Source organism: Protopterus annectens, chromosome 4.part0, assembly GCF_019279795.1.
Source record: "Protopterus annectens isolate FY-2018-M chromosome 4.part0, PAN1.0, whole genome shotgun sequence".
Lineage (NCBI taxonomy): Eukaryota > Metazoa > Chordata > Ceratodontiformes > Protopteridae > Protopterus > Protopterus annectens.
Genome location: NC_056733.1, coordinates 1,602,570,104 through 1,602,590,436, shown reverse-complemented (window position 1 = coordinate 1,602,590,436; position 20,333 = coordinate 1,602,570,104). Strand labels below are relative to the sequence as shown.

General features: G+C 41.9%; 1 protein-coding gene across 1 annotated transcript in view; it reads right to left on the bottom strand.

Moving 5' to 3' along the window:
- Positions 1–20,333, bottom strand: part of NDST1 (N-deacetylase and N-sulfotransferase 1) — a 1,661,305-nt gene that overhangs the window by 170,678 nt on the left and 1,470,294 nt on the right. The gene's annotated exons all lie outside the window — the stretch shown is intronic.

The following is a 20,333-nucleotide window of genomic DNA, read 5'->3' as shown; positions in this document are numbered from 1 at the left end:
AGTGGAATGATGACATCCTTGGACTTAAATGCTATACCTTTGTTTACAAGTTGCAAAACACAAAATGATTTCCTCACTATCGGACACGTGTAATGGTCAAAGGATGGATTACTGTCTAAGTGTGTCTCCAAGTCCTGGAGTCACTGCATCGACTCTTAGGGGTGAGCTGTCAATATAGGTTCATAGGTTGGTACTAGGCTATCGGCCCTAGGGCCTATGCAAGCCTAGCCATAACAATTCCCTGGATATTTCTTCCCACAATATTTACTTCTCTGGGCCCCTGTCTAGCAGTGCGACTGACATGATCCCCGGGGTGAATTTCCTATCTCCCATCCAATCATCAAGGTTCCTTTTGAAGAGGGCCAATGAGGCGCTCTGCTTGACATGTATGGGAAGTCTATTCCAGAGTATGGGGAGTCTCTGGGTCAGGAACCTATCCCTCTAGCATGTTTTGTTCATTGTGATGACAAGGTTTAGATCCCTGGAGCGTGTGGCTCTGAGGGATTGGGATTTCTTTAAGTGGAGCATGTCCAACAGCTCAGGGTTTGACATGGCCTTGTATGTTAAGCAGAGATCGCCTATGAGTAGACGATATGCCACAGAGTATAGCTGGAGGTTTTTTAGACGGTCAGCATATGGCATCTGCTTTAGGCCTGTGATTCTTTTAGTGAGGTATTTCTGTGGCCTTTCCAGCTGTTGCAGATGTCGTGTGAGGTACATACCAAACGGGGCATTATACTCTATAATAGGTCTAATGAAGGATGAGTACAGTGGGACAATGACTTCCTTTTTTATGGATGAAAAGCCCTTAGTGATGAGGTGTGCCACATAGAAGGATTTCCTGACTGTTGTGGCGATGTGGTTATCAAAGTGAGACCACTGTCCACCTGTGTCCCTAAGTCTCTCATCACACTTTCGATGTTTAGCGTCCTGCCACCTATGTGGTAATTCATGGGTACATGTTTTTTTCCAAAGGGGATAACTATACATTTCTTGGCATTAAGCTTGAGCCCATGGCTCTGGCACCAGGCATCTGTTTCTGTAAGGCTTTTTTGTAGAATATCCACATCATTTGGGGATTCAATAATGGCTCCCAGTTTGCAATCATCTGCAAATGTTGTTAGCCGGAGTCCCTTAGTGTTGGCCTGTACTTCAGAGAAGTAGATGCCAAACAAAAGTGGTCCCAGGACTGAACCCTGAGGTACTCCACTTGTCTGGAGCTGGATTTGGAGTCAGCTACTTTTACAGTCTGGGTTCTGTTAGTAAGACAGTTGGCAACCCATCGAGTGACATAGGGATTTATGCCCAGCTTAGTAAGTTTATCTATGATTCCAGAGTGGGGGATGGTGTCGAAGGCCTTGGCGAGGTCCAGATAGGCTGTGTGGACCACCTTACCCTCGTCCACAGCTCTGGAGACTGATTCGAAGAAGTCAATCAGATTCAAGAGACAAGATCGGCCCTTCACAAACCCAAACTGGGTGGGGTCCAGCGTTTGAAGGTTGCCAATGTCTTTGTTTATAAGTTCCATGATAATGCATTCCATGCCCTTGCAGATCAGGCTTGTCAGACTGATGGGACGGTAGTTCCCGGGATCCAAGGCGGATCCTCCCTTGTGGAGCGGGATAACTGTAGCTGTGCGCCACTCAGTGGGCACGAAGACTGAGGTGAGGCTATGATTAAACATGACACTTAGGTGAGGTGCCAGTTAATTTTGTAGTTCATGTAGTACACAGCCTGGGATGTCATTTGGTCCCATGGATGCTGTATTCCTAGCTTTGGAGAGTGCGGTTTCCACCTGTGTGGCCGTGATTATCGGAATTTGGCAATCATTTGGTATTGAGATGGGCCCTTTAGGGGGTGAGAGGGGGGTGAAGTTGGCACTAAATCGATCTGCCAGGATATTGGCAACATCCTTGGGATCAGTATATTTAATGCCATTCTGTTGTAGCGCAGAGCAGATCTGAGCATTGCCATGCATTGACATAACTATAGAATACCTTGTGGTTGTCTTTGGAATCTTTGGCAATTTTATTTTCATAACTAGCTTTTGAGGATTTTTGAGGGATCTCAGCTTCTTACTGAGGCTAGTGAGGGAGTTTTTTGCATCCTGGGATTTTACTCTTTTTTGCAACAGTTTCTTCCTTCTGTTGTATAGTTTGTTTATAGCAGGGGACCACCACATTGGCTTCCTTTTTTTGGGGAAGAGCATCTTGGTTCTATTTGGGATGACACGATTCATGCACGAGTGGATGTGCTCGTACAGTGCCTTAATGTAGGATTCTGCAGTCGAACATCCAGATCCCGTCTGCATGGTGTTGTTAAGTGTATCACTTCTGACTTCAGTAGCATGAAGTTGGCTTTGGAGAAGTTTTTTAAGGAGGTTTCCTTACTGGGGGGTGGGGGTGGGTTGTGGATGTCAAAGGTGATTTGCTTATGGTCAGACCTGACCAATGAGGGGGTGACCACTGGTTTGGAGCATCTATCTCCCATGTTGGTAATGACCAGGTCTAGGATATTGGCTCCCCTGGTAGGACAATGGATTAGTTGATCCAGGGCGTTGGAATTTATGAATTCCAAGAACCGCTGGGAAAAGGAGTTGGTACCTGAGTAGTTTTCCTAATTAAAGTTCTTGAAGAAGGCTGCAACAGAGTGCACTCTGGCCTGTACAGTTAGAACTGTTTCCCGTGATGCAATAACAGAAATGGTAGTTCCCAGAGGTGGTGAAATTCCAAAAGCATACTACTGTGCATTTCTTGGTGTTTAGATTTAGTCCATGGCCTTAACACCAGTTATTCTTCTATGTCAACCATTCTTGGTGGACACTAATGTCAGTGGGGAATTCTACAACTGCTCCTAAATTGCAATCATCTGGAAATCTGGTCAGCCAGAGTACCTTAATGTTGACCTCGACTTCAGAAGAGTAGATGCTAAAAAGCAGCAGTCCAAGGATTGATCCCTGAGGGACACTACTGGTGACTAGCCTCTTTGTAGAGGTGGACTTCCCAATTCCTACATTGCAAAACTGTTTATTATTCAAACATCTACAGTTATGCTGAGTAGCCATACACAGTTGTATTAAGTTCACTACAAAGATTGCTACAACAGTGCATTCATAAATGAATGGGAGATCACCAGAAGTTGAGGGTTCCACAACTGAGACCTGAGTCAATGATTACAAAGTGCCTTGCAGAATAAGCAGATGCAAAATCAGCTCGGATTCTAAACAGAATACTTAGTTTTCAATGCTTTGAGTTGAAACATTCTTGAAGAAGGCAGCAACAGAGTGCATTCTGGCCTGTACAGTCAGAACTGTTTCCCGTGATGCAATAACAGAAAAGTATACAATTAGTTAAACATCCAACAACAGCCCATGGCATGAAGTAAACAGAAAAATCTGTCCAGACTATATTAAGTCTCTAGCCATCTTAACTTAATAGGTGTTGTCTCTGCACTTAAGTGGCATGCTGGAACATTTCTCTTTCATTCTAAGAACTGGAGAGAGAAAAAAAATCAAGAAGCTGTATAGATTTGTTCAAGAAAGGTGCATAAATTGCCCTGGACTTGAAGAAGCAGTTGGTCCTTCCTGCCACTTGTCTCATTGAAAAACTGCAATGCTCTGAAAGCATCAAGGTCCATGGTTCTGAAATCTTCTTGCTGAAGTGATGGCCATTAGGAACACAGTACTGTACAAGACTTTTCACATAAAGCTTATGGCTGAGACACCTACTGGCAGAAACAGCATCCATTAGGGGAAATACTGTTAACCAATATAAGAAATGGAAGCTTATGGGTTCATTGAATTTAAACGTAGTGTGCGTGTTAGTTTTTCACCACAGATTTAAGGTCCTATGGCTGTGAAAAAACATTCTTTGAAGTTTCAGGAGCAAAACCCTTTTCAAAAACTGCTTTACTGTGGAGTGGTTGGATGGGGTGGGGATCCAAAGGGGAAGAAGGCTGCAATAAATGAGAAATACACTCTTTAAGGCAGCTCACTATGAAACATATCTGCAAAACATTGAAAGACTGTTGGTTCTGTAGCCTCTATGAATGGGATAATTATAGCTACGTCAAAAAAAAAAAAGATCTTTTTTCCATTTGGATAGAGAGGATTTTCTAGTACTAGGTTGCTTGACTTCATATACAAAGGGAAGTACCTCCTCAGAGAAGTCGATCTTAAACGGTATCAGGATGACAGCATACATACTGCTACACTGAATCTCCCCGGGTTTGGATGTACTAGTGACCTGCTGCCCCATGTGAAGAGGGTGCAGAACTCCGGAAGCTGAACTGATCCTTCCTTTCTCAGTTGAAATAGAAAGGACAGCCACTGATGCCTAAGCCATAGAGGGGCTACCACAATCAGGTTTGCCTTTCCTTTTCTTTCTATTTATAGGATAGTCCAGAACAGAGGAATGGCAGGAAAAGCATACAGGAGAGCACTAGTCCAGGTGATGGAAAATGCATTCATTGCTCAGATTTCTTGTGAGGGAAATGGGTACATAATTTTTAATTGGTAAATAATGCAATGCAAAGACATCTCTCAAACATCCCACCTCCATTTCAAATTTTGAAAAAAATCTTGGCATATAGCTTTCACAAAGTTCAGATCTGATGAAGGCATGAAAATGATCTAGAGAAGAAAGCCCGACTGTGAAATTGCATCCTAGAGTATCATACCTAATCTGCAAAACTGATATGAATGAGTGTTTAATGATGTTAACTGTCACCACTGCCAGTGTTTCAGGGTGTCAAATGTTTTGAATGGATGTACAGCCAGAATTAAGGACATTATCTCCTTCAAACTGCTATGGTTTTCACTGACGAGTTGCTTCACACTTCATACTCCTTTAATTAACCAGTGCGAACTCCCCAAGCAAGATCTGAGACATATATGGTCAGTGTTTGCATACTTTTTGAATTTCAGAGCCTATTACTAGATTGTTCAACATCAGTCTGGACTTCCTCTGAATTCCTTCTTTCAGATGGTATCAGTGTTGTTATTTTGTCTAAGGGGTGCCTGTGCTATTCTCTTAGATTTCTGAGGTATGTGGAATCTGGCCCACTGCTTCTGAGGTTAGCATGTACCCAAGAGCTTTTAGAAATATCCAGCCTGTCGTGCAGGCCTTCCAGAAAAAGAAAAGCTCCAAATGAAAAGTCTTGTTCTTAAATATGAACATCTTGTATGGTCCTCCAAGAGGTCTTCAAGGTCTTTGTTGTCATGTTCAGTCTGGGAAGTTTCAAAGAAAGCCACAAGTTAATTAAACAATGGAAGTACAGTTGTTTTGGCAACTTGCCATAATAAGAGATGTGTGGTCACCGTTAGCATCATCACTGCAGGGATCTCTGACACAGATTGAGGTTGTATGGCCAGTCAGAATTTCACAGATAGACATCCTCTCCATTGGCTGTGTTGATGTCACCTTACCTCAGATGTCTTCATGTACCTGGTATACATATGGCATCTGCCTACACCACCTTTAGTTCTTTCTTGTCACCTTTGAGAGAGGTTAGCAGAAATTTCAAAAAAGAAAAAAAGAAAAAGAAAATTTGGGGCACTGATGTGAGACCTGCTGAATTCTGGCCTTCTTTAGTGATCTGTACAAGATACAGAGAGGGACAGAATGAATACCAGTAATAGTCACTACAGGGGAGAGGAAGTGAGATAGCACCCTGGCACCAATTACCCAATGTTAGAGGAGGGAAAGAGGGAGAGAAACAGGACTGCAAGAGTGACCACATTCAATCACCTACTATTATGTTAAGCCGCCTGTACAGCAGTACTATGAGGCAAAATTCTCAAAGCAGAGCACCCTGTTGCATGGAACAGGGAGGTACTACATTATCACACAGAAGAGGAGAACATCGTGCTCTTCAGGACAGCTGAGACGAACATACACCTGACCAGAAAACAATTCCATCCTGTAGTACTTGGAGGAAAAAATATGAACAAAGGACTATGAGGTTGCTTCTAGCATACCCTGGAAACTAGCTCCCCTCAGGAAAGCAGTAGTAGCTGCTGTGCCCCTAGCAGACTGATCCTTTCTTGCAGAAACTTCCCACTGTTTTTACAACAAAACTTGGTACAATGCGAGCTTGTTCTCAGCAAATGAAACATACTTGTTCTGATTTCCAGAAGGCACTGGCTCTGTTTATGTAATTCATCAATTGTCTGCGCATTTCCAGTGAGTGCCAAACTCTCTCTTTTATGTTCTGAGGCATACTGAAAAAGACAGGTAAGCTGGATAAGAGTGGTTCAGGGCCAGTTCTGAAACCACATTTTGCATGACTGCAGTATTAATACATAAGGACACCCTGTCTTTGTGGACAACAAAGCAAGGAGCTTTGAACATTAAGATCAGACATTTTGATACCCTTTTGGCAGCAGTGACTGCAATGAGGAATTACATTTCCAAGTCACAAAAGTACAGTTTTGTACCTACCATAAATGTAGATGTTTGAGTGTTCACACTGCTGCAGTCATTACACTTGGGTTATCCAGCCATCAGGCGGTCCCGCAGTCGGCCAGAGTTCCAAAGTCTTGGTCCGGCGTCGGTTGCTGTCACCTCTTCCCTGACGTCAGTGCACCAGGGGTATATAAGATGCATCCGATGCCATTTTCTTCAGTTTTTCTTGCCCCAGATGTCAGGTGCCCCCAAGAAGGTAGGCAATATATATTGCTAATAAAAATATACATATAAAATAAAAAACAATACCTTCAGTTACAAGCAAATACACCACAGAGGTTGTATAGGATAGAAAGGTATAGATAAGTCCAGCTAGTTCAGAGGTGATGAAGAGAGCGTAACCTGGACTGCAGCAGTATGAACACTCGAACATCTACATTTATGGTAGGTACAAAACTGTACTATGTTCATCGTGTTACACTGCTGCAGTCATTAAACTTGGGTAGAATCCCAAAGCTATGGTTGGGTGGCTGGCCTATAAAGAGTTAGGATTGGCTATGAGGCCCTGCAGAACTGCAGCGGCAAATCCTGCTCTGGATTTAGAGTAGAGAGGCAAGTGGTAATGCTTGGTAAAGGTGTGCACTGAACTCCAAGTTGCAGCCTCCAAAATTTCCTTGGTAGGTACTCCCCTGAGTAAGGCTGTTGAAGTGGCTGTTGCCCTGGTGGAATGTGGCCTAATGTTATTAGGGACTGATTTTCCATGCTGTGTGTAGCAGTAACGAATACAGTGTCCTATCCATTTGGATATAGTCTGCTTTGAGATAGCCTTGCCCTGTGATCCTGCAGCATATGCTACAAACAGTTGCTCGGTTTTCCTGAAAGCTTTTGTTTTGTCCAAGCAGAAGCGTAGCTGCCTGTGTATGTCCAAAGAGTGCAGAAGTTTCTCCCCTTTATTCTGGGGGTTTGGATAAAAAGTTGGCAAATGCATGGTTTGGTTAAGAGCCACAGTAGATACCACCTTTGGCATAAAGGTAGGGTTTGTCCTTAAAGAAACCCTGTCCTGATGAAAAATTATAAAAGGTTCCACTGCCATTAATGCCTGTAGCTCTGAGACTCTTCGTGCTGAAGTTACTGCCAGGAGCAGAGCTGCTTTCCATGAAAAAATTTTTAGATTGGCTGTATCGGCTGGCTCAAAAGGTGGCAGGGTTAGTTTTTCCAAAACGAAATTGAGGTCCCAAGTTGGTGTTGGTGCTCTCCAGGGCGGTCTTATGTTTTTAGCCCCTCTGAGGTACTGCTTTAGCAAGGGATGAGAGAATAAAGGAGGATCCGTGTTGTAATGTGCTGAAATGGCAGAGGCGTGGATCTTAATTGATGAGAAGGATAGGCCGTTGTCCAGCATCTCAGTTAAGTATTGTAAAATCTGAGGAATGTTTGGGACAAGAGGGTCAAGGCTTTCAGCCTGGTTCCAGGTGCAGAATCTCTTCCATTTTTCTGAATAAGCTTTCCTGGTGCTAGGCCTCCTGGCCTCCAAAATGACATCCATAACAGCTTTAGAGAGAGGTGATGCCTGTTTGACTAATGAATCTGCCATGCAGACAGGTTTAGGGTTTTGAGCTGACCGTGCAGGATCTGATTGTTTTGTTAAGTCAGAAGGTGTGGAATTTGAGGCAAAATCCATGGTGGGCCTTGAGCTAAGTTCTTTAAGATTGGGTACCAGTGCTGGCGTGGCCAGTCTGGAGCAATCAGGATCATCTGTGTTTTTTCTTGTCTGGCTTTTAGGAGTACCTTTGAAAGGAGAGGCAGTGGTGGGAAGGCATAAACTTTTAGGCTTTTCCAGCTGAATGAGAGAGCATCCACTTTCCATGCTTGTGTGTGATAAGTCCCTGTGCAGAATTTTTGTAGTTGGCAATTCAGTGGGGAGGCAAAAAGATCTATGTCTGGGCATCCCCATTTTTGCATTACCATGCTGAAGATTTGTGGATTCAATTTCCATTTGTGAGGGTCCACGATATTTCTACTTAGATCGTCTGCCAGAGTATTTTTCTTTCCTGGCAGGAATTGTGCTTGCAGATGAACTTGATACGTTAGAGCTGTGTTCCACAAGGTCAAGGCTTGCCTGCATAGGGGATAAGAATGAGTGCCCCCTTGCTTGTTTATGTACCACATTACTGTGGTGTTGTCTGTCTTTAATAATAATAATTGTCCTGGATGCAGAAGGTTCTTGAAAGCTGTTAGGGCATTTTGAACAGCCAACATCTCTTTTTGATGGATGTGAAGATGCATCTGGTCTGTGGTCCACTTGCCCTGAATGTATTTTCTTGCCATGTGTGCTCCCCAGGCGTAATCCGAAGCATCTGTTGTTAGTCTGCCTGGCTGTGGGTAGGGTAAAAGGCTGACCCTTGTTTAGGTGACATGCCTGTGCCCACCATCGAAACTCCTGTTGTAGGCAGGGAATCATTGGTACTACTGCTTCTAAACTGTGAGTGTTGAGTCCAAACACTTTTCAGGTACCATTGTAATTTCCTCATATGCAGTCTGGCATATGGTATTAGTAGTATGCAGGACGCCATGAATCCCAGGGCCTGCAGAATTTTTCTTGCAGGGAGATGGGACTTTTTTGCCAGTAATTGAAAATATTGAGTTAATTGAATTTGTTTGTCTGGCGTGAGATAAGCCATCTGGGCCGTTGTATTTAAGCTGGCACCCAGGAATATAATCTGTTGTGAGGGCACCAGTTTTGACTTCTTTTCGTTTACTGTGTACCCTACAGAAATTAGCAACCTTTTTACAAACGCCAGATGCTGTAGAAGAATGTCCTTTGTCTCTGCTTGAATGAGGCAGTCGTCCAGGTATGGATCTATTTGAATTCCTTTTTGTCTGCAAAATGCAATTACTGGTGCCAGGCACTTTGTAAAGACCCTGGGCGCAGTAGATAAGCCAAAGGGCAGTGCAGAGAATTGGTAGTGCATTGTACCAGCTTTGAAACTGAGGTATCTTCTGCAATTTTGTCTGATAGGGACATGCAGGTATGCCTCTTTGAGGTCCAGAGTAACAAGCCACGCCTTCTTGCCCAGCATGGGTAGAAGCTGGTGTAATGTCAACATTTTGAATTTCGGAATATCCAGGTAAGTATTTAGAATTGAAATGTCTAGTATGGGCCTCCAGGCCTTGTCCTTTCTGGGGACCAGGAAGAGTCTTGAGTAAAATCCTTGTCCTTGTTCCTGTTGTGGTACTTTTTGAATAGCTCTCATGTCCATGAGGGCTGAAATTTGTTTCTGTGCCTCTGCCCATTGATTCTGTGGCAGGTCTGGCATTCCTTTTAACCTTGGTAAAGTATGAAAGTGGAACCTTTAACCTTGAGACACAATATTCAGAACCCATTTGTCTTGGGTGATTGTTTGCCAGTTTTGAGAAAAAAGTGCAAGTTTTCCCCCTAAGGGGGCTGCCAAAAGGGAAGTGCTTGGCGTACGAAGTGGGGAAGTCATTGGGACTGTTTCCTGTAAGGTTGAGACTTGTCCTCACCTCCTTTTGGGGTTGAGGTGCCCCACTGTCGTTGTCTGTTAGAGCCTTGGGGTTGAGATCTGCCTCTTGGGTGTCTGTATCTGCCTCTCTGTGGCCTGTCTGACACTGGAAAGGACCAATTCTTTGTTGGCCAATTTCTGCTAAATCGAGGTGGCTGTACCTGCAAGAAATCCTTGACTGTTTGCATAGATTTAGCTTTATCCTCCATTTTCTTTAACACCTCTTCTGCCTTAACACCAAACAAGGTATCATGCTGTTAAAGGAGCATCCAATAATTTTGCCTTAACATGATCAGGTAAACTCTGTTCTTTTAACCAAGCATGTCTTCGAATCACAGAACCTGTAACTGCGGCTCTACAAGAGGCCTCTAAAGAATCAAAAACCACATTGCAGAGTACGTTTTCCCACCTGTTCAACTGCATGCAATAAATCCTGAATTTCTTTACAGTCAGGAGCTTCTGAGCTTGCAAGCATTTTCTGTTTTAATTGAGCCATTAAATACTGTTGGTACTTAAGCATGTGAAACTGGCAATTTAAAGCCCTTACTGCTAAAGTTGCAGAACTGTAAACTTTCTTCCCCCATCTATCCAAAGCTCTGGAATCTCTGTCAGAGGGTACTGGATTTTTTGCAATGGAAGCCTTAACCCCTTTTGGACCCTGGGAAATAGTTTCTGGATCAGCAGAAGATTTTTTATAAAGAAACTTGTGAGAGTCAGGGACTCTATAATACCTATCTGGCTTGGCTGGTGCAGGGAGCAAAGAATCAGGAGATAAACTGGATTTGAAGAACACATAATCCACAACATCTAGCACAGGCAGAACAGCCAGGGGCCTGTGCTGAGGCAATAAAAGGAAATCCCTGAGCCTTTTCTTGGATTCTGAATAATCCTGACTTTCCCAATGGAAATGCTCCCTCATGGTATGTAAAGTTTCCCCAAAAGAATAATCCTCAGGAGGAGAGGCTGACGGGATAGATTCTTCAGCATCAGAGTCCTCATAGGGGGGTTAGAGAGGATTCCTGGTCTGAAGAAGAATCAGTGGAAATGGAAACCTGATCAGAGGAATCCTAGTCTGTATCCTGCGTAGGCCTTTTCTCAGGAAGGGGATGGGAACCCCTGATTAGAGTAATGAGGTCTTCGGCCATTTTAAGCATTTGTTTCTTAGGCATGGAGGACTGTCCAGGAGAATGCTGTACTTGCTTCTTTTTCTTTAATGGTACTTTTGTCTTGGCTGTTGCTTTAATGTGAAGTTGTGATGGTCTGAAAACTCCCTCAGAAGCCGAAGCCTGCTCAGCGGGTCCGGACCCATCTGAGGGATTAGTTTCCACAGGCCCAATACCTTGAGTTTCCAGAGGCCTAGTTGTCTCCACGTGGGAGTTGGAGGCGGCCTGTGGCTCTGAGGTAGCGGGTGTCAGGGGCTGCGAAAGCGCCTCACTGAGAACCGGTGACTGGCCTAGAAGAGGTTTCGTCATCGGTTTTGGACCTCAGATGCCCGTCTTTATCCTTGCCTTTGTGTTTTTTCGGAATTGCGGTCGTCGGTTGATCCGACGACATAGTATAATTGAACCTTCGGCCAAAGTAGTGCAAAGCAAAATCAAAACGTCTTTTTATAGTGTGTTTGTTAAATCTAGCACAAAACCGACAACTAGTGACGTCGTGATCAGGGCCTAGGCATGGAATACAGTAAGAATGGAAGTCCTTATGAGGTATTTGCTTCCCACAAGAAATACAATTATTAACTTTTTTTGACATCGGTCTGAGGCAAGAAAAAAGTTTCCCCAACGGGGTACTTAGCTTTATTGAAGACTTCAGATCTGAAATTCGACTTCGAAAATCTTAGGAGTCGGCCGACCAGCACTTGCGAACTGCTTCGGGCACCGCGCGGCAAGAAAGACTGAAGAAAATGGCGTCGGATGCATCTTATATACCCCTGGTGCACTGACGTCAGGGAAGAGGCAACAGCAACCGACGCCGGACCAAGACTTTGGAACTCTGGCCGACTGCGGGACCGCCTGACGGCAGGATAGCCCAAGTGTAATGACTGCAGCAGTGTAACACGATGAGCATCTGTAGGGTTACAAGATACTGTTAGCTCAAAGGGAGGCAAAGTTAACTTTTCTGAAATAAAGATCAGGTCCTAGGCTTGAGCCAAACTTTGCCTGGGAGGAATCAGGTACAACATGGCTTTTAAAAAACGTCTCACTAGTGGTCTGGTGCCAATAGAGGGTTAGCTGGCAGGCAGCCAAATATGGTTGACAAGTATACCTTCACTGAGTTGTAATCCAGGCCTGTCTCAAACAGCTTGGGTAGACACTGGAAAACCACACACCCATCAGTCCAGGGTGCTGATTCCTCCATTTTTAGCTAGTTATGATTTCCTTGTATTTGAACTCCTAGCCCACCTCATTCTTTTCAGTATGCCCTTAGAATAAAGGTATGCAAAATGTAACTTGGTCATATCTTCCAAGTTGCAAGGTTAAATGAAGTCAGACTGGAATGCATCTGGGTCCCTTCTACACTGCATCAGCATGCTCACATACTGAGGTAGCAGGAAAGGTTTATCCTTTCCCATCTGAATGAGGTGGGAGAACCAGAAATGGGTGTTATAAAAATAATTTCTGGCTTCTCATCCTTGATCCTCTGTACTAACCTGTGAACAAACACATCAGTGGGAAAGCATACAGAAGTAGACCTGTGCAGTTTAGCAAGAAGTTATTCACTGTCAAACTACCCTTTCAGGTGTCCTAGAGCAGATTTGTCTTTTTTTTTTAAATAAACTGCTTACTGGCTGGAGCATGAAATTTGGCAGTCAGAGCTAGAACATCTCCCTGTGCAGCATCTATTCATGTGGATCTGCAGAGGTCCAACTTAATTAGTCTACCATGACATTCTCCTGTGCTGGTATACAGGTAGTTCTCAGTGAAAGGACTGACTACAAGGCCTGATCCAAGGCATATATGGTCTTCCTACAAATTAAATTATACACTACTTACTTACACACTACATAACTGTTGTGTTGTCTACAAAAATGATCACCTTTTCGGGCATTCATACAGTCCTCAAAGTCTTCAGGCTATGGCTGTCACCTCCCTTGATGTGACTAAGTAGTCTTTGTTCTTTAGGGCTCCAGTTCCTTTCCACTTTGAGAATTCACCATGTGGGTTCCTCATGATAGGTCTAACACATCTATGGACAGGTTCTGATTGGCACTGGCTGCCTTATTGGCACACCCTCGCTTCTCTTCTGTCGCTGTATCCACAAGTTCAGACCTGACACTTGACAACACTGGGATAAGTAAATTCCAGTGGCTGGAATTGCTGGTCCCAAGTGTTTTTGAGAAACCACTGTATTTTCTGCATGTGCAATCTGGCCAAGTGAAACATTAGAACGGTAAATGCCATGTTGTGTAGGATGGTCAAAAACTGTCAAGCCATTAGTCTGGAGCTCCCTACCATGGAATGGGAAAGGACAGTCTGCGTCTCAACCTTTTCTTGTGAAACTAGATCTTGCTGGTGTTTGTATTCAATAGTGCCTCCAGGCTGAATGTCTTCTGGCACTGGCACAAGTTAGACTTCTGTTCACTGAGGGTGAAACCTATATTTGCTAGACAGTGTAGGGTGCAGTCCATAAGTCCTCTGCATACCATCCACAGACAGGATATGAAACAGGCAGTTGTCCAAGTAGGGGCACATATGGATGTCCTTGGCTATGCAGTCAGCTATCACTGGGATCACTTTGTGAAAACTCTGGGTGCAATAGGTAAACCTAAAGGTAAGGAAGCAAACTGATAACAGTGGCTCCTTGCCACAAACCTCAGCTCCTGCCTGCAACCTCTGTAAATGTAAATGTGGAAGTAGTCACCATCCACTGAACTACACAGGGGTCCATTTGCAGCTATTCCAGCTTGTTTATTATGTCAGCATATGGTATGGTGTCAAAAGCATTAGACAAGTCAAAGTATGCTGTATGGACTTGCATGTACAATGTAGAGGCAAATCCTGGAATTTGTAGAAAGGGAAGGAGAAGCAGTCTGAGAAGTTGACAGAGTGGGATGGCTGTGGGAAGATTAACTTAAAATGCGCTGACAGCATGCATGAACACAAAGCAATCTACATTTAGTTACACATCACTGTGGACTGGCTGTGATAGTGGAAGTAGGTCATTCCTCTCCATCATATAGTAAATTTATAGACTCTACTAGTTTTTCAAGGCATACCTGGATGAGATGTTTGGTTGTAACATGCCAAGTCACAGTCCCTTCCAATGTTATAGCCTGCATATACATTATTAATCCAAAAGAAAGCTGTAGGTATGGAGTAAAGACCAAACGAACTGATAATACCAAGTATTTATTTCCACACGCTGTCACAAAAATCATCCACACGCTGTCACAAAAATCATTAACGCTTTTAAAAAAACATCCATGCGTTTTCGTCCCCATAAACTAGGACTTCATCAGATGAATAACAAAACCCCTTCATCTGTATTTATACTAGTTTAAAACTAATAATCCAATAATGTTCCTTTATTACATTTCAAACAAACAGATCAGCATTCTAGTGGGCTCATAAATATTCATTAGTTCATTTAAATATAATGTATTAAATTCAATTTATTCCTTATGAAGAATTAAAAACTTGTCAATAAATACATTGAATAAATAAATAATTCATAAAATCATTTCATTTTAAAATATATTTTATATAACATACTTTAAGCAAAATAAGTACTATATAATGGATGGATACAAAGTAAAGGGTATTACAATTGTGACACTAAGGGAATAGTATATCTTGCTATATGTCAAAAATGTGGTTCGTTTTACGTAGGGAAAACAGAGAGAACCCTGAAAAGAAGAATATACGAACACATTTATGACATTTTAAAAGGAAAGGAAACAAATGCATTATTTAAACATTCCAAAATATGTGAAGGGTATAAATTTCATTTTTCAGTACTGGATCAAATTAAATATGACATTAGGGGTGGTATTTGGGAAGAGAAAATCGAATATAAAGAACTATGGTGGCAAGTAACTCTGGAAGCAGGTAAATTTCCAGGGTTGAATGACCACCTTTCAATATTACCACTGCTTAAAATAAGGGCTGCCAAAATATAAAAAGGACAAAATACTAAGGTAATAATTTTTCAAGACAATAGATGGCACTGTTCCCTATGAGTTTTAAATAGTACAATGGTCTGTATTAAATATAGTACTTATTTTGCTTAAAGTATGTTATATAAAATATATTTTAAAATGAAATGATTTTATGAATTATTTATTTATTCAATGTATTTATTGACACGTTTTTAATTCTTGATGAGGAATAAATTGAATTTAATACATTATATTTAAATTAATTAATGAATAGTTATGAGCCCACTAGAATGCCGATTTGTTTGTTTGAAATGTAATAAAGGAACATTATTGGATTATTAGTTTTAAACTAGTATAAATACAGATGAAGGGGTTTTGTTATTCATCTGATGAAGTCCTAGTTTATGGGGACGAAAACGCATGGATGTTTTTTTAAAAGTGTTAATGATTTTTGTGACAGCGTGTGGATGATTTTTGTGACAGCGTGTGGAAATAAATACTTGGTATTATCAGTTTGTTTGGTCTTTACTCCATACCTACAGCTTTCTTTTGGATTAATGGTGACTTTTGGAAGCTTTCACTACACTTGGTTACTTGCATATACATTATGATAACCTAGCAGAATCCCACCAAAAGTGACATCACCATAGCAAGTACCAAAGTACATATAAATAAAATAATGTAAGCATCTGCGAAAGCAGTGGAGTTCAGTCAATTAAAAGCAAAACAGCAAGTTAAGAAACTACATGTCATGAACCCCCCCTCCAAAATATGGGTATGGACACTAAGATACAAAAAATAAAAATGTTTTAAATTTAACTTTACATATGGGCTACACACATTTTTATCAACCAGAGGAACAGCTGCAGGAGATCATAAAGAGCTGAAGGAATTAACTTGGGAGAGGAAAAGAGCAAAAGTTAAGTGAGACAGGATGATTTTCATCATAGAATGAGCTGGTTTATGATTATTTGATTTGAAGTGATATTTTAGAGCTATGCAGCTAAGGCTCATATATATTAGCATATACTTCAACTGATAATACATATCGCTGATCTTATGGGAAGCCAGCACAGATGAGTGAAAATCATCTGTTCAAAAAGCGCCAGCTCTTTGAGTTACAGACTGTGGTACAGTGGAGATTGGGGAATATGCCTTTTCCCCACTGTAGTGTAATCTCAGATTTGGAATATATAATTAGTAGGGGGTCTAAGGGGTGCAGTGATTTGCTTAATTTATTTTGCTATCCTGTGTGGATTTATATTATATGTATTCTGTGATGGTAGTGAGATCAACAACTTGTGCTGCTGATCAAAATAAATAATATTCACACACACACCTTGAGCAGAAGATCATAAACCAAAGAGAAAATAGGGAATTTCAAGACATAAGCAGAGAGTATGATTTGGGATACAGTTTCTTAATGAGAGTAACAATAATGTAGAATATTATATTCATAAAGCAGCAGAAAGTATTCTGAGAAATAAGTAAATTCAGGAAGGGAGAATGGAGATTTTACCAAAAGGAATGACTGCAAGTAGGAATATAAAAAAACAGGTAAGATTGGGGGCTGGAATTTACTGGCTGAAATCAGCAGAGGTAAAATGTATTGGGAGAACATAAGCCTGGACTGCAGGTTAAGGGACTGCCTTCCCTACTGTGGACTGACAGTAGAGTACAGGCAAACAGAAAGGGATAGACGAGTTCAAAGTGAAAGACATGGTCAGATAGATTTTTTTTGTTGAGTCTGGAACAGAAATTTCTGGTAAAAAAATGAGTAATTAGGAGGACATATAAAATACTGCATGGTAATTATAAGAATCAGAGGAAGTTAGAAATATAGGAAAGAGGGAATGGAAAGGTAATTTACAATGGAACAATGAGAGGACATCTGCAAGATAATTATAAGACTCAGCAGAGGTTATAAAAGACTGGAAAAAGAGAATGGAGTACCAACTTACAAAGGAACAATAAGGCAATGAGGGTACATCTATATGACTCGCAAACATGCAATAAAGTCCAGATGATTTACTGTTTTTCCAAGGAAATATTTGCATGAGCATTTTTATACCCCAATCAGACTTGTTTCCTAATATTACACTGGAGCTAACTATAGATGGAAACCACAGATTGTGTCAGATGACCACGCATTTCCTTTTGCACAAAAAAGTTGGTATATGACACTGATATGTTGGCACAGGTGACCACTGCTTTCTTATGGATCTGTGCATTCCAGCTGTGTCAATGGAAATTCTCTGCATGGTGTCTTTTTTGAAGGGTGCAGAACAATGGGGTTGCTGCCTTGTGGTATATTGGCTAGGGCTATTAATTCTAATGCTTTTTTCTGTCAGCTTGTGCAAAACTTCTCATGCCTCTCCTGTTTAATATGTGCCAGTGCACGGCTTTCATATACACTATTATGCTCCACACTGAAGTCTGTACTCATGACAACAATTTCTGTCTTTGGTGCTCACTACTTCTTAAGGGAACAGTGTTAAGCGCCAGTAGTCTGTGGATTACATTTGCTGAACAGCAGCCATTCATTATGCACTACCTTAACCATTTCTGTAATCATTTTCAGTTCTGTTATTTAGATATGTTCATAAATTGCTCAAGAACAGTGCGACACTATGGTGATAATGGTCTAATAGAGTATAAGAGAAGTTTATTAACTGTCTAGAAACAGGTCCCAATTACTTACTTTTTTATAAACAATTGTATTAAACCACAACTAAAAAACTCATACAGGTACACTTTAAAATGAAATAAACCACAGCTACATATTTTATCATGCACTACATATCTGCTTTTTAACAAACTCTTAAACCTTATTCCTCCTCCTGATCATTATTCTGCATGTGGTGCTCTCACAAACTTTTATTTCCTTGCAATTTCCTCCTTCCTGATTCTATAAAGTTCACTTCCAGTTCTTTTATCTCATTTAGAATATTCAATACGTCATTTATAGTTGGTTTAGATTTTGATTGCTATTTTGCAGCCAGCAGGATTGCCAGATTTTCGACGGGCCAGATAGAGACAAAAAAAAAAAAAAAAGGTCTTTCACACTAAGTAAAGATAAAAAAAAAAAAAAGGTCTTTATTGTGGAACATCGCAGTTCCGCATTAAACACAAGTAGCTCTGTGTTTGCCGATTTTTGATTGGCCTGTATGCCAGTATATGAGCCAATCAAAAAAAAAAAAAAAAAAATCGCAAAATGGAGCTACTTCTGTTTAATGTGGAACTGTAGGCAGTTCCACATTAAACAGCAGTAGCTCCGCTTTGCGATTTTTTTGATTGGCTCATATACTGGCATACGGGCCAATAAAAAAAAAAACTAAGTGGAGGCTATTTCACCGGGATTTTAACCGGCACAGCGGGATTCGGGATTGGGCTGCTGATCCCAGTACAGTCCCGCTGAAATAGGGATGTCTGGCAACCCTGGCAGCCAGTAGCATTAAACTTACTATATCTAGACAACTCAGAACCTACAGTATGTCACAGCTCAAAAGAATTACTTCTGTACTTAAAATGATTTGCTGCCCCAAAACCTCTGACAAAGTACTCTCTAGGAATTTTTGAAATCTGCCAACTTGTTATATTCCCCCAAAACATGTTTGATAACTACTGTAATGTCTGCTATGTAGATCTGCTCATTAATAATTCACAAAACGTGTGAAAAGTCTACACAGCAGGACAAATTTCACACGCCTCAAAACTGAGGCGAAATCCTTCAAAGCCCCTGGGCCTGTGGAAAATACGGCCTAGACCGCAGAATCCTTTATAAACGCATTCTATTAACACCTTCAGGAATGCATGGATCATGCAATCCCAAATAAAACCAAGACCCAATCCTCCAAAGGCAGACGTCCTGTCTGGTGGACCCCAGCCATAAACAAACTATACAATAGAAGGAGGAAGCTACTACATGATAGAGCAAAATCCCAAAAAGGGAAAGCATCTCTGATAAGTATTAGCAAAAAACTACGGGCACTCATAAAATCGTCTAAGGCCAGCTTCGAGAGAAAAATTGCACAGGACACTAAGGATAATCACAAGGCTTTCTTTAGTTATGTTAGGAACCTGGGTGGGAATTCCCAGATATGCTCAGAATTAGTCCAAAATGGCAAAAAATACACCGAGCCCACAGACATTGCCAACATCCTAGCTGACAGGTTCAGTGCAAACTTCTCCCCCCTCTCCTCACCAAAAGGGCAAATATCTATTCCAACAGAGTGCTGCCCCCCTGACATCTCAGATGCTCAGGTAAGAGCCGCCCTCTCCAAAGCAAAAACACAGCATCAATGGGACCAGATGGTGTCCCGGCTCGCCCTACATGAACTCCAAGAAGAGCTAAACCCAAACATAAAACTACTGTTCAATCTTAGCCTTACTACAGGATATGTACCCAAAGAGTGGCGTACAGCAACAGTGGTCCCTCTCCACAAAGGTGGTGCCTCAATGGATCCTGGAAACTATCGCCCCATAAGCCTGACTAGCTTGGTCTGCAAAGCTATGGACCTCATAAATAAAGATATTGGGGACCTACAGACACTGGATCCTACCCAGTTTGGCTTTATTAAGGACAGATCCTGCCTCTTAAACCTGGTCGATTTCTTTGAAACAGTCACCAAGGCCATTGACGAGGGGAAGGTGGTCCACACAGCCTACCTGGACCTTGCAAAAGCCTTCGATACAATACCCCACTCGGGCATTATAGATAAGCTCACCAGCTTAAATATAAACCCCTATGTCACTAGATGGGTTGCAAACTGGCTCAAGGACAGAACCCACATGTTTAGAATTGCTGGAGCCATGTCAGACTCCAAACCAGTTACAAGTGGCGTCCCACAAGGCTCAGTCCCGGGACCTCTCTTGTTCGGTATATATTTCTCGGCGGTACAGGCCAACACAGAAGGACTGTGGCTGACCAAGTTCGCAGATGACTGCAAACTGGGTGCCATAATCAACTCTCCAGCTGACACAAGCATCCTCCAAAAGGGCCTCATAGAAACAGACAACTGGTGCCAGAGCCATGGCCTCAAGCTAAACGCCAAAAGTGTATAGTCATCCCCTTTGGCAAAAACAAAGTGCCCACAAATTACCACATAGGTGGTAATCCATTAAGTACAGAAGAAGTCATTAGGGACCTGGGGACCCAAGTTGATAGGAATCTCTCATTTGACAACCACGTGGCCAAAGTGGTTAGAAAAACATTTTATATAGCCCACCTAATCATGAAGGGATTCACATCTAGATCAGGGAGGTCATCATACCTCTTTACTCATCCCTCATCAGGCCCATAATTGAGTA